This window comes from Myotis lucifugus, unplaced genomic scaffold (assembly GCF_000147115.1).
Source record: "Myotis lucifugus unplaced genomic scaffold, Myoluc2.0 scaffold_240, whole genome shotgun sequence".
NCBI lineage: Eukaryota > Metazoa > Chordata > Mammalia > Chiroptera > Vespertilionidae > Myotis > Myotis lucifugus.
The window spans coordinates 77493-91738 of NW_005871288.1; positions in this window are offsets into that span (position 1 = coordinate 77493).

A 14246-nucleotide genomic window follows, 5' to 3' on the forward strand; every position below is an offset into this window, starting at 1 on the left:
ATCTCTGCCTCTCCCGGTCAGACTTGCCTCTATACATCTTTAACATCCCAGAGGATTGATTATAGGAAGCGTTTGTGGATGGAAGGTGGCCTTTCTTCTTCCCACACCAAACTCCATAATTCCTTCTTCTCCTGTGTATCTAGAAGATTGCTGTGAAACAGAAAGGCCACTACCAATGGGGGGTTTTGTACATATTTGATTTAATAGAGTTGAGATAAAGTTGATTGGTACTTTTCTGCTAAATTCTTTCCTGCAGGAGTAAGTATTTCAAGAACAAAGAAGAGGGAGGGTGGCCATAAAGAAAAAAAGTTCTACTGTTGGGCGTCAGGTTGTGCCTGGAGCTGTTTTCTTCAAAGGGGTGGCAGTGGGGCTGGCCTCTGGGAAAAGCCTCATCCTCTCTGGGGATCTGGCCAGTGGTGTGTGTGTGTGTGTGTGTGTGTGTGTGTGTGCCAGTGGTGTGTGTATATGTAAGTCTGGGGATGTTAAGTCTGAATCCAGGTTCTACCCTATTAGGAGTGGGAAGGTGGAAAAATTAATTAACCCCTTTAACTTTAATTTCCAGCCTGTTAAATGAGAATAATGCAACCCATCTCATAAGGTTGTTTTGAGGAAATGAGACGGTGTAGGTAGAGCCCTTGGCACATAGTAACCCAGGAATGTGTGTTGGCTATTGCTCTTGGTACCATTAATTTTATATCTGTGCCTCTGCACATGTTATCTCTGCATAAAAGTCTCCTTACCTCCTTGTTGATGTGGAGAACTCCTGTTCTTTTTACGAATGGCTCACCTTGGAGAAATAGACCCTGATTTTTCCCCAGTGCTGAGTCTTGCCTGCCTCTGTGCTCTCAGGTTTTGCACATATGTCATGATTTTTCAATACATATTTTTATTGATTTTAGAGAGGGAGGGAGAGGGAGAGAGAGAGAAACATCGATGATTGGAATATTGATCAGCTGCCTCCTGCACATCCCCCACAACCCAGGCATATGCCCTGACCAGTTATCAAACCTCGACCTCCTAGTTCATAGGTCAACGCTCAACCCCTGAGCCATACCAGCCGGACTACCTCATGATCTTTAGTTCTGTGTTCACATACGCCTTCCCCCAAACTGTAAGCTATTGTAAACATAAAGCACAAACTCAACACAGGCTCACTGACTGAATTAACAGTTTCTTTCTCCAACACTTAACCCTCCTGACACCCCAGATATCTTGCATCTGATTTCATCTTCTAGACTCTGATTTTATGGCCCAGAAGACCCCTCACTCCCCATGCTTCTTTGTATTGTATTGAGTTGAACCTTCTTTGTGTCCTCCTCGGAGCTCCCCAATTATGACAACCTCCTCTTCCACCTCAACAAATCTCATTCACAGTCTTTCATCGTCTATTTCAAAGCTGTCTCTTAAATTAAGCCTCACTTAATGATTCACATCAACTCACCTTTCCCCAACTTCACTCAAGATGACTGTTCAGAATGTAACATCTATGGCATAAAAGCAATCTCAATTGGGGCACTATTATGGGTGCCATCTGAATTGATGGATGAATTCTTGATGGGGAAGTGACTTTTTCCACTCCTCCCCAAGCCCCCAGTGTGGGCTGATCAAATTGCGCACTCAAACGCTAGATGTTAGGTATAACAGATGTTTAGTTTTCACTCTGGAATGAAGGTTTTGGTTCCTTGCAAGGGGCTTTGGGTTAGGTAGCCTTTATCTGGGAGGTGAATTATTTGGGATGCCTTTGACAGTTAGTTTCAAAAGACCCAACTCAATGGCTTAAACATGAAGGGGATTTATTATCTTGTGTAACAAAAAAATTCCAGAAGTCTTTCACATTTTATCTTCTATTGAATACTTGCACATGTATATATACACATATATGAAATATATCTATTTATCTATGGTTTTCATTTTTTATTTTTCTTTTTTGTTTAATTTTTTAATGCATTTAGAAAGATACATATTGTTCTATATGTTATCTTTATTTAACTTAATGTGCTACTTTTAGATTTTAATTCTTTTGACATTATCCTAGTTCTTTAATATGAGCGATGTGAACATTAGCATAATTCCTCTTTCGTGCTTCTTTCCTTCTGGCTCTCCACTACTCAATTTGGTCAACATATTATATTTTTAGTTTTTAGCTTTGTACATTTTTATATTCTTACATTTTAAATAGGTGTGTGTCACTGAATAATAATCCTTTGACTCAGTTATCGCCTGAGACCATAAATGAATTTACTCTATCACCCACCTTCTTTCTCGCTTCCTCTTCCAAATTTTGATAGGTATGCAATTAAAAACTTTCAGGGCATACAGCATGCCATACTAATCCATACATTTGCTTTAAGATCGGTTTTACAATTAAATGCATTCCATGCTCGCTACAATTCCTTTTGCGTTAGGTTAAGGAATTTGCCAAAAGCTACACAGAAAGTAGGTGGCAGAGCCAGTATTTAAAATAAAGTTTGACAAAAAATGTCATGTGTTTTCCACTACATCATGCTTTTTTTAAAAGTAAAAATACACACACATTTAAAAAATAAACTATTATGTAAACAAAAGAGAACAAGATAGTACATGAAAACAATAAGCAAAATATAAAAAGAGGTAAAAAGGAAACATAAAAAAATAGAAATAATGGACAAATATATGAAAGAGGCTAAAAGTCACTTCAATGGCATAAAACATGCCAAAATAAATGATTTAAAAATTTGTGTGTAGGTACAAAATATTATATATTTTTGATGGACATTTACAAGCCAATAATAAAATAAAAGGTAAGAAAAGATTAACAAGCCTATAGAGGCTTAATCTTTTTTTTTAAAGGCATTAAAATAGTAGGTTAGGTTAAAAATCATTAGGGACAACCTGGAAACCTAGCATTGGCAGTTTGGGATCAGAGGAATGACACAGGGATGGAGATAAAGGTGGGGAAAGGAGGGGAGCAGAACAGCCCAGGGGCCCAGCACTTCAGGAAGAGACCCTGGGGTCCATATGTGGCCCCGGGGCAGAGTTTCTGACAGATGTAGCTCGAGCCCCTCCTCAGAGGGAAAGCTGAGACAGAAGGGAGAACAGAGGCCCTCGGGCATTCTGCTTTCCTCACCAGCCTCACAAGTAAAGCATACTGACCTTCCTGGAGGAATCAGACAGTGTTAGGGCCTCATTTTAGCCTGTCATGTTTTAGCTGTGTGACTTTGAGTAGTCATCAACCTCTCTGAGCCTTGTTTTTCCCACTGATGGTTTCCCTATTGGCGAAGTGGGAAGAATGCTCCTTATCTTACACAGTCATTGTGAGAAATTAATGCAGAGAAGCACCCAAACCTTGCTTAAAACAAAGTAGGCTCTTGATAAAAGTTCTTTCTTTTCTTTTCTTTGATCCCTGAGGCACAAGGAAGGCTTCCCCTTTTTCTTTCCCCATCCAAGCTTTCATCAATTCCTCCACCTAGATTTATTTCATTCCACTTCTGAGATCAGAATGTTAAAAACAAATGCACAGGGGAGTGGGGGTGAGTACCTCTGAGACAGAAGGTAAGCAGCAGCCTTGGTTCCTCCTAGTTGGGCTGCAGGAGCCGGTGTCTGGGTGGGGTGGGGGGAGGTGTCTCATGGTGAAGGGCAGAGGCATCTGGTGTCTTCAGGGCACAGGGTCATTTCCCATCCCTTGTCCTTTGTGCAGTGGGAGCTGTGACTGTCCTTCCCAGGGCACCTAGGGCCTCTGTCCAGACACTGCCCCGGCCGTTGGGTCTAACACGTTCCCAAAGGTCCTGTAGAGGGAAAGCCCATATCCTACCCCAGGACTAACCTAGTATGCTGGGGACTTGGGGGTGTCCGGTAGGACAAATGCTGCATCTTATCACTGGTGTTAAGTCTACAGATTGGTCCCTCAAAACTGGACTTGTCATTGTACTGCAGTGGTCATTCCCCAGAAATCCAATTGCTGGTGTTTGAGGAAAGCCAAGCGGATACTAAAAGTGCCATTGATGCTCTCACAGCATCTTGGACCCGCAGGACTATTCCTGGATCCACTTTAAAGTGCCTGGCGGTTTTCCTTCCCTTCTCAATCTCTGTTTAACAATCTACATTAATATTTCAGGAACAATAAGGCGGCCTGTGCATTGATGGTACTTTATTTCCCAGGCTAGAAGAACTCTTCCCTTGGAATTGGATTGCTTTGTGCAGTTTAACTATCTGTGCTAGGCTAAGAGGCAAACAATATTGCCCTTATAATTATCTTGTCATAGCCAAGAGATGGTAGATGAGGGCACGTCTGCTCTGCAAAAGGCCAGTTCAATTGTGACATTAAACAGATGTCATAATTCAAATGAAATACAAATAGTGGGCTCCAACCCAATCCAGTCACACCCAGTCAGCCAGCACCCCTCTCCACAGCTCTACCCACTGAGTTATACTGACAAACAGGTTATTTAAGCAGAAAAGAAAACATTGAAAAGTTAGAAAACGTTCACTGAAAACAGCCTGCCTCTACATTTGCACCGAGTTCTGTGAGATTTCTGTGCCGGCATCAAATAGAAACAATATCATGTCTATGCCTGTTTATTTAGCAGTAACTTCGGGGGGCATTTTAATAAGAAGCTTTCACTACAAATAAAGGTATCAGGCTGTGGGGCAAAACCTTATTAAGAATTAGAAAACACACACACACGTTTCTCTCTTATGGCTAAAGAAAAAATAGCACATTTCTCTCTTATTGCACAAGCCCACGCCCTCTTCCCATGGCCGCCAGTTCCCGCCGCTTACCCCTCAGGGCAGCGGAGGAGTTCAGATGCCATTGCCAGCTCCAAGTGACTTAGAGTAACATCCAGTTAACCAGCTGGGGAGGGGGCTCCACAGAAGGCCGTCCAAAGCGTGGGCGCGGGACACGGGGGTTACCTGGGCGAGGGAGGGACTGTATTTGGCTTTTCCAGTTCGGAAAAGGTCTCCTGAATTCTGGGTTAGGAAATGCAACCCAGTGATTAACACCTGGCCTTCGCCACTCTATTTCAGCCTAGTTCCTCCCCGTACACCCCGTGCACCAGCTCTGCGCGCTCCAGTTCCCTGGGCCGAGGCTGCTGCGTCCCCGAGCCGTTCGCCTTTCTTCCCTTTTCCTTCACTGAGTGTGAAGCCAGCGGCCACCCGCCGCGTCCCGCAGGCGCCCCGGCAGAAGCACAGGCTGCACCTGCGGGGGATGGAGAGATGCTCAGAGATGGGGCACCTGTAGGTGACACGCCCCTTGGGAGGGGCGGCGGGTGGAGCCCGCGCCCCACGGCCCCCCGGGGCCCCTCGTCCCCCCGCTCCGGCCCAAGGAAACGTCACCTGAGTGCTCGCGGTCCTCCCCCCGGAGTGACACGGTGGCCAGCAGCCCGAGCGTCCTTCTCGGCGCGACTGCAGACCTCGCCCCGGAGCCCTCCTTGCAAAACCGCGCGGCTGGTTCCAGCTGCAGGAAGGTGGGGAGTGGGAGGGTCTGGATCCCGACCGCAGGATCGAAGACAGGTTGCCAGCCAACCCTTTCTCCATGTCCAAAGGGAGTGGCAATAAAAAAGCCTCGGGGTTACCCTCGCCACCGAGAGCACGCTTCATCCCATCAGCACACCTTTATTGAGCGCCTACTGTATGCCCCGTGCTCTTCTGGGATAAAGTTGTTCTCACGGAGCCTGTTCCCCCCCGACCCCCAAGTGATCTAATAGTTACTTAGGTTCCTGTGAACATTTGTAGGTGCTTCTGGCCAAGAAGTGAAGGAACAGAAATTCGACCTTTTAATTTCAGGAAATGTTTATTGATGTCCCAGAGATTCAAAGGAAGAGAGAGGGAGAGAAGGAAGCAGGAAAGAAGAAACCTATATCACCAAGGAATTAGTTTCTTTTTAGGAACGTTGGCTTAGCCTGCTTAAACCTCTTTGGTATCCCCAAAACTATGAACACAACCCAGCAAAACTACTCCATAATGACCACAAGCTTCATGTTTTCCCTTTGATCACATCTCTTGGCCTCAGTTGCTACTTAGCAAGTAAGATGCCATTTGTAAAGCTGGAGCTGGAACACTATTTCTTGTTTCATACCCAAGGGATCCTAATATGGTTTTGAGGACAGGCAGCCTTGAGTACATGCCAGTAGCATCGTTTCCAATTAGGCATATGAGCTTGGGGGCATTCTTTAATGTCTCTAATCCTCAGTTGCTCCTTCTGTAAAACAGGGGTTGTTATTACTTCCCAAGGAGGGTAGCTGGGAGGCTGCATGGAGATGACATGTGCAAAAGCACTTACAGCAGGCCTGGCATGTAGTAAGTGCTCAGTAAGTGGTCCCTGTGGTCATTGATGACGACTATAACATCTTTCAGAATCTTTCCTTGAGTGTACGGTGTAATGTCATGTATTTACACATTGCATTAGAAAATTCAGAAAAACTTGAAAGATTGGAGAAATTGGCTACAAAATTGAAGAACTCAGACTTTTTAAAAGGAAGTGTAGGATCATTTCATTATACATTTTAGAACTGGAAGCTATTTTAGAGTTAGTGTTTTATGCAAAAAGATATTGCCTTTAAGTGAGTATGGGCTCTAAAATCTATCGAAGAAAAATGAAGGGAATAAGTATGGGGAATGGAATTTAAAGAGAATTTAAAAAAGAGTTCAAAGTGGAAGATTTAGAGGCCAAGGTTCTAGGAGGGTGTGGGGATTGTTAGCAAGTGTGACAATGAGATTTCATGACGGCACGTTTGAGGAAGGAGGAAAAACCCAACAGAAATAGCCACCTGATCCACCTCTTAGTCTGATTCTTACTTGTTATCAAAACTTCCACTGTAACACCCTTGTCATAAACCATTTTCTATTTCTCCAATAATATAAAAATGCAGTGCGTTATGATGTCATCCACCTCACATTTTCTCCAAGTTAAATTCTTGAAGTTTGTTTCCCTGTTCACTTTTCTGCCCCTGACCAGATTTTGAGTCTTTCCAAGTGAACTCAAGGATGACTTGCCCTGCATTTTTCACCTAGAAGCAGAGGCCAGGGTCTCTACAATCATAATTTTTGCCACTTCAGCCCTTTTTCCAGGGGTTCATAATGATGATGACAATCAATGTTTTCTATTTGTGTACTCTAAAGGAGGATGAATACATCTTTTTGTTGTTGCCATATTGTAAAATTTAAGAGACCAACTTTTTTTTCTAGCCCAATGTATTGCACTGTGTTTTACTAGGCATTGGCAGCTAAAAGGCCTGTGTTAAACACCGCTATTGAGGAAAGTATCATCATGTGAGATTTAATTACATCCTTGCTTATGCTTAATAATTCCCACAGAGGTTGACGGAGGATATGTGACCTCATCTTGTGGTGGCACTTTTATATACACTTTAAAAAGTGTCATTGTGTACACTTATTTTTATAACAACTCTGAAAGGTATATATGATGGGTGTTAGCCCATTTTACTGATAAAGAAACTGAGATAAAAGTTAAAATAAATGATAGGCAGTGAAATGGAGGCTGAAAAAAGAATAGAATTCCATCTGGTTCTCACTCTAAGCTGTGAGTTCTTTTGATGATGTCACCTGACTTAGAGAGTGCTGGGGAGCCAGCATGCAGAGTGAAAACTTGCCCCTGAAACATCAGTTTTTTTTCTCAGTTGGAAACAGGGCTGGGGGTTTGAGACAAGCCACTTCAGTGTTCCTGGGAGGAGGGGGGGCGGTGAGTGTGGGAGCTGCTGCTGACCTGGTTTTGGCCCACTCTGGACATAGACTTCTGACTCTGCTTTCCAGATAAACTTTTATCTGGTTCAAGAATATTTGGTGGGATTCACTGATTCTGGCCTTAGAAAAGGAATGATTGATGACTGACCACACATTCTGATGAGAATGAGGTTCATTGTGCTCCACACATGTATATTCATGGATCACCCATTGGGTCCTGGTGTCTATTCCTCCTCATTAAGGGGCTGTTCAGGGGCAGCTATATACTGACTTGGCATGGCTTTCTTTTGAGGACCCTGGCCTGGGCTGGGATGCTGCTTCTCTCCATAATCTACCCGCTGTCAGCTCTATACTTACTCAAAGCACAGCTTTGCAGGATTCCGGCTGAGGCTATCAAGAATTGCTCTCTCTCCAAACTGAACACATGGTATTCACATTCACTCTAGGGGTTGAATTCTCAATGAATTGTGACAACAGGAAGGACTTTATAAAGTCCCATGAACAGGAAGAAACTTTTATAGGAATATAGTAGTAAATGCCCATAAGACAGTAGTAGATTATGCTGATTTAAAATGTCTCACTGACTGCTGCATCTCTGGATGTTGCTCTTTGATGACATTTTGTGCCCACTAGCATGAGAATTATATAAGCACCAATGAGATTTGGCAATGTTTCTGAAAGGGTGTTCCATAGAACACTAAGCCATGAGATGATCTATACACAAACGGTTTTATGGTGGTGATAGATTGAATGATTGGTCCCAGTCCTCTTCCTTCCCTGGATCTACTTCCTTGCAATTAGACAGAGCATATTTTATCATCCCTCTGCTTTGGGCTTGGCCATATGACTCACTTAGTTAGTTTAACGTGAATTAGAGAGATAGTATGACAATTCTAAGGCTAGGACTTAAGGGCTATCATGCATTTTCACTGCCTATTTTGTATCTGCCACCGCTGTTCTGGGCCCAGGAGGGTGAGAGAAGTGTGGAACACCCAGATCTACAGACTTGCAGCTTAAAGCAGAGCTGTTTCAGTTGAACTATGGATCTGTGAGAATAAGTGATGATCGTTTTAAGCCACTGAGTTTGGTATGGTTTGTCATCCAAAATTATTGGGGCAATAGATGATTGATATAATGGTCAAAAGAGTTTGGGACACATTGTGCCCTGTATAACTCCCTCACTCCCTCTTTGAGACTCATAATCCATATTGAAACATTAAAGGCTCTGAGAATAACTACATTAACCCATTACTTATTTCATTTTTGTACCTTTATATTATAATAATATCTTATAGAACACACATTTTGGATTTTTTAAAAAAGTTATTGAGGGTAGTTTGTATAAATCCTAGATTTGTTATTAAGAAACCTAAGATGAACTCTTACAACAATTGACAATGATTTTCAAGCTTTACCAGTCAATTGGACTCTTTAAGACTTTGCTTATTAATAAGTCCTTATTACCTTCTTAAGGCTGCTAGATTTCTTATCAATGACTTGTATTGTATGGCTCTAAATTTCTAAGGGATTAAAAGTTATTTTCCATTGCTGATGTCAGCTATATTTCAGAGTGATTTTATAATCAGTGTAAGGACATTTAATTTTAAATAAGTGACCAATGAATTAAACTGACCAATTTTAATTACATTCATTGGTTTATTCGAAAGAAAACCATATTATTTACTACTCATTATTAAAGTTACTCAGGAGTCATGTTGGTGTCAAAAATGAGAATACATAACCTAAAATACTGGCCAATTCCTTTTTCTCCTAATTTTTGAGAAATGTGGAGCACATACAGGAGAGCTCTTTTTCAAGCTTAGTCACAATGCCAAGCACCAAGGAAAATACAAGGGTTTCAGGAAATGTCATAAAAAAACCCCAACTTTGAATGAAACGTCTTTATTCAAGGTACTGCTCTGGTATAAAAATAACAAGCACAGGTTTTGCTGTAGGAAAGACCTGTGCCTAAAACCTCTTTATATTACTTGCTATATTTCTGAGCGTCAACCTCTTCCTCTGTGACTCAGGGGTAATAGTATCTGCCTTAGTCCACTAGAATGAAAGCTCTATCTGACCCATAGTAAGTGCTCAATAAAAAATTGCTGAACTTTTTGAATAAAGAAAGGTAGCCATTCAGCTTCCAGTCTTCACTTTTCACCTAGTTTTATTAAAAAGCCACTATAAAGTCAAGGAAAGATTGAAGAGGGGCCACTGGTTTACTATTCGTTTCTCAATTCTGACCATTTTCACCTCTTTGTCTTCCAAAAGGGTATTTTAAAGTAATAGTATCCTTGTATATTGAGTAAAAAATAGTTCCATGATACAGAAAAGAAGTAAAAGGTATATGAGTAAGCTATGCTCATGATGCTTCCCCTGTGTATGTTCATGTCATTTGTCATGTTGCCATGTCCATCCACATCCATGCAAGGATCTGAAGACTCAGGTCTATCTATAAAGACAGTATCACCAAACATTCTTACTTTTTCTGTTTTTCAATGTGTCGTGGTTTCTTTTTTTATTGACACATAAGTGTATGATTATTCTGAAAACAACCTTTCCCCAAATTGTAGAAGAGAAAACTGTGAACATGCTAGGCTACACCTTTAATGTAAATTAGCACGTAATGGATTGACATATTGCACATTTCACTGGAAACCTGTCACACAAATATTACCCTAGAGAGTTGGTAGACCTCCACAATTTAAAAGTAGGGTCTCAGAAAGACAAATGCCTCATTGGCAATTGATTCTAGCACCAAGTGCAGTTCCCCTTACTGACCACTTGGTGGCAGTGACAACTAAGTGCCAACTCAAGATCCCAAGTGTGATCCCTAATTTCTCTTTAGACATTAAAATTTTAGGACCTTGAAGAGGTATTTGGTCAATCCCATGAGTTAGGATAAACTTTGCTAATTGAAAAAAGAGGCTATAGTAAAATTTTTAATGTTTCTTACTCTAGTTTATGAGATTAGGCCAGGTCCATAGTTAGGTGACACCTGAAAAAGTGAATAATGAAAATGTCCTCAGTGTCCTTTAAACATCCTTACCGCCACTCCACATCATTCACACACTTTCTGGGCAATATCCCAGAACTAGTTATCACTCTGAACTTCTCCACCTCTGAGTCCGAAACTCTACTCTCAGACCACAAACACCTACTAGTATTGTCCCTTTATCTTTGCTATTGCAAAGGCTATGTTCTCTCTCATACTTACTCCCTCCTTGGGCTTCTTTCTTCTCATTTTTTTCTATTTTGAGGGTTTTCTAAATCGAAAAAAAGTTAAAAATAATATGATTAACACCCCATTTCTTTCACCTAAGAAAACTAATAATTTTTTATTGTTGAAAATGCACTTAAATTTTTCTGATCATCTCCAAATGTCTTATTGTATTTTCTCCCAGTCCTATATCGAATGAAGCTTCATGTATTGCATTTGTCTGTGTCATGTTTACCTCTTTTAATCTGGAACAATCCACTGACTTCTTTTATTAATTTTCAGATTACTGACTTTTTAAAGAATCTTACAGAATATTATACATTTTGGTTTCATCTACTCTTCAGTTTTAAAATGTTATAAAGTGAATTAGGAACATGTGGCCAATGTCCCTTTTATTAGAGAAGGACGTTTTAGGGAGCTGTGCTTTTAGGGATAAATGTCAGTCATACTCCAAAGAGATTTTAGTTAATACATAGGACAGAGGTATCCTTTCCATATATAGTCAAGGAAAGACCCTCACTTATTTCAGTGGATAAGTAATTATTCTACTTTTCAAAAAGATTAGGTAAAATTCCCATTAAGTAATTTCTGAAGCACAATAACTAGATTTGAAAAAAAATATCTTACAGATTTAAAGCATGCTGTTTTTAGTTTATATTTTCAACAGACATTACACATGAGCATATTTGGAATAAAATGACCTGTCAGCACATGCTAATTATTATTTCTGCCAATAATACCAAATAGGGTGATAAAGAGGTATTTTTAAAATTTATTCATTTTTTTCAACACAATATTATCTTTTTTTGTCAGTAAAATTAACTGTCTTGTGGGTAGGGGGCAGGGAATAATACAGACACAGGCATCATTCCAAATCAATTCTCCTTTCATTTTAACAGACTGACTTGTATTGAATCAGGTAATACCATTTGTTTGATTTTACTGCACTAGGTGCTGAAAAAGATAAAGAGAATATAGCAGGTATGGTTCCTGCCTTGAAGTTATTTTCTAACGGTATAAATAATGGAAACACACTGATATATATTTTTCCATTTTTCGCTTTTGCAATATATATATTAACTTTAGGGGATATTCAATTTTATTTTAAATGTGTCATTATCCAAGGCCTTAAATCAATCATCTTTCAGCATCTTGTGCAAAAGATGGTAGGTGCTCAATAAATGCCTTTTGTGCAAATGAACTAACATTTGTTCTGTGCATATTGCTATTTTCAAATTACTGTCACACATGGTCTGGGTGAATTTCATCTGCATTGAAATTTGGAGGAAGCTCTTGACAGATGACAGTGCGGGGCCCTGCAGGGTGAGAAGAAAAGCGGTGCCAGCCTGGTGGAGAATATTGTGACCTTCATGCTGCCCTTGAAAGACAGCGGGAGCCTGTGGCTCACACAGCCTCCACAGCACATCCGCATGGGGCGGTAGGACCCAGGATGTACACGGGGAGAAAACAATAGCTACATTAGCATTCAGAGCCATCCACAGCAGAGTGCTTTCTCCTCCAGTGTTGTCTGCAGATGGGAATCTGGAGATCTTTAGAGGGCTTTTATGATAATTCTAATGCCACTTATATGCTCATCCTTCTCTACAGCATTGCTCATGAAGTAACTACCTAACCCATTAGGTTGTTGTTAGAGGATGCAAAAAATTAAAATTACCCAATTTCTTTGTTTACATGGAAGTCTCATCCAATAGAATACATTTGCATATATTTAAGTAAAATGTATTTCTTCTGGCACTAAACAGTTTCAGATCAGTCCCTTCACCTCTCTGAAATTTAGTTTCTTCATAAGTAGAGCAGGAATACAAATATCTACTGTGTTTGCCTCTCAGAGTTGCTAAAAGATCAAATGAGAGAATGAATGTATGTGAAAGTGCTACGACAAGTATTATTACTACTGTAACTCCATCCCCATACATATATGACTTACACGCATGTATGGAGTGTGGTCATTGAGTGTCCACATTCAGAAATCTTACCATTGTGATAGCACAGATGGACTTAGAGGGTATTATGCTAAGTAAAATAAGTCAGGCACAGAAAGACAAATGCCATATGATTTCACTTCCATGTGGAATCGAAAGGGCAAAATAAATGAACAAACAAAATAGAAACAGACTCAGAGACACAGAGAACAGACTAATGGGTGCCAGAGAGGAGGGGTTTGAGGGGCTGGATGGAAAAGGTGAAGCGATTAAGAAGTACACATTGGTAGTTACAAAATAGTGATGGGGATGTGGAATACAGCATAGGGAATATAGTCAACAATGTAATAACTATGTATGGTGCCAAGTAGGTACTAACATATTGAAGGAACAATTTGTAAAGTATATGATTGTCTAACCACTATGCTGTACACCTGAGAGACTAATACAAAATAATATTGAATGTAAACTGTAACTAAAAAAATAATAAAAAAGAGTGTCCATGTGCAAGCAGAGATTGCTGTGGAGAGTTGAGGTGAGCAGAACAGAGTGGCACCAGAGCCCTGTTTCCCTGAGCCTCAGTTTACATACCTGGTGAAGCAAAAGGTGGCTGAGAACACTTTCAACTCTTTCTATGATTCTTCCTCTATTTAGGGCTCTGTTTGGGAGTGAGATCAGAAACAAGGTGGTGGTGTCTATGATTCTATTCAACCAAAAAGGCCAAATTCAAGTGGACATTTAGTCTGAAACTCTGTCTTTATTGGTACATGTTAAGTCACGATTGGAGTTTTAAAAATCAAAATTGTCCTTGGAATACTGCTGATTGTATTTCTCTCATGAACTCAGGGATGGGTAATGGCAGTAGGAAAGATAAAATGCTTTCTCTTTAATAAGGAATCTTCTAGATGTATAACCTAATTTATGAACTTTCACAGTATGAAGAAAGCTGCTGGCCAGGGCAGAGGTGTGTCAGCTCTGCCCAATAAATGGGGCTAGTGGGTCCTTGTACACTTGGAACAAAAAGTCTTAAGAATGGCTTTTGAGACTTTAATTTGCTCATAAATATCTAGTTACAGTTCAAACTTGTCTCAGGGTCACATTGCAAAAACATATTTAACTGGACCTCGATACCGTAACATGATATGGGAATGTCTAAGGGCTTACCAGTGGGATTTTTATTACCATAATATCATCCGTTTTATATTTTAATTTAGTCTCTAGGAAGAGTAGATTCTCACCATACTTTGATATGTGTGTGTGTGTGTGTGGGGGGGGATTGTAATATTTCATTGAAAAAATGATTAAAATATCGTGGGTGCTTATTTTTACAACAGAGGAATAGTCAACCCAGAGAATTTGTGAAATATTCACCCCTGTAATGAGAATTCCAAAATTTAGAAGAA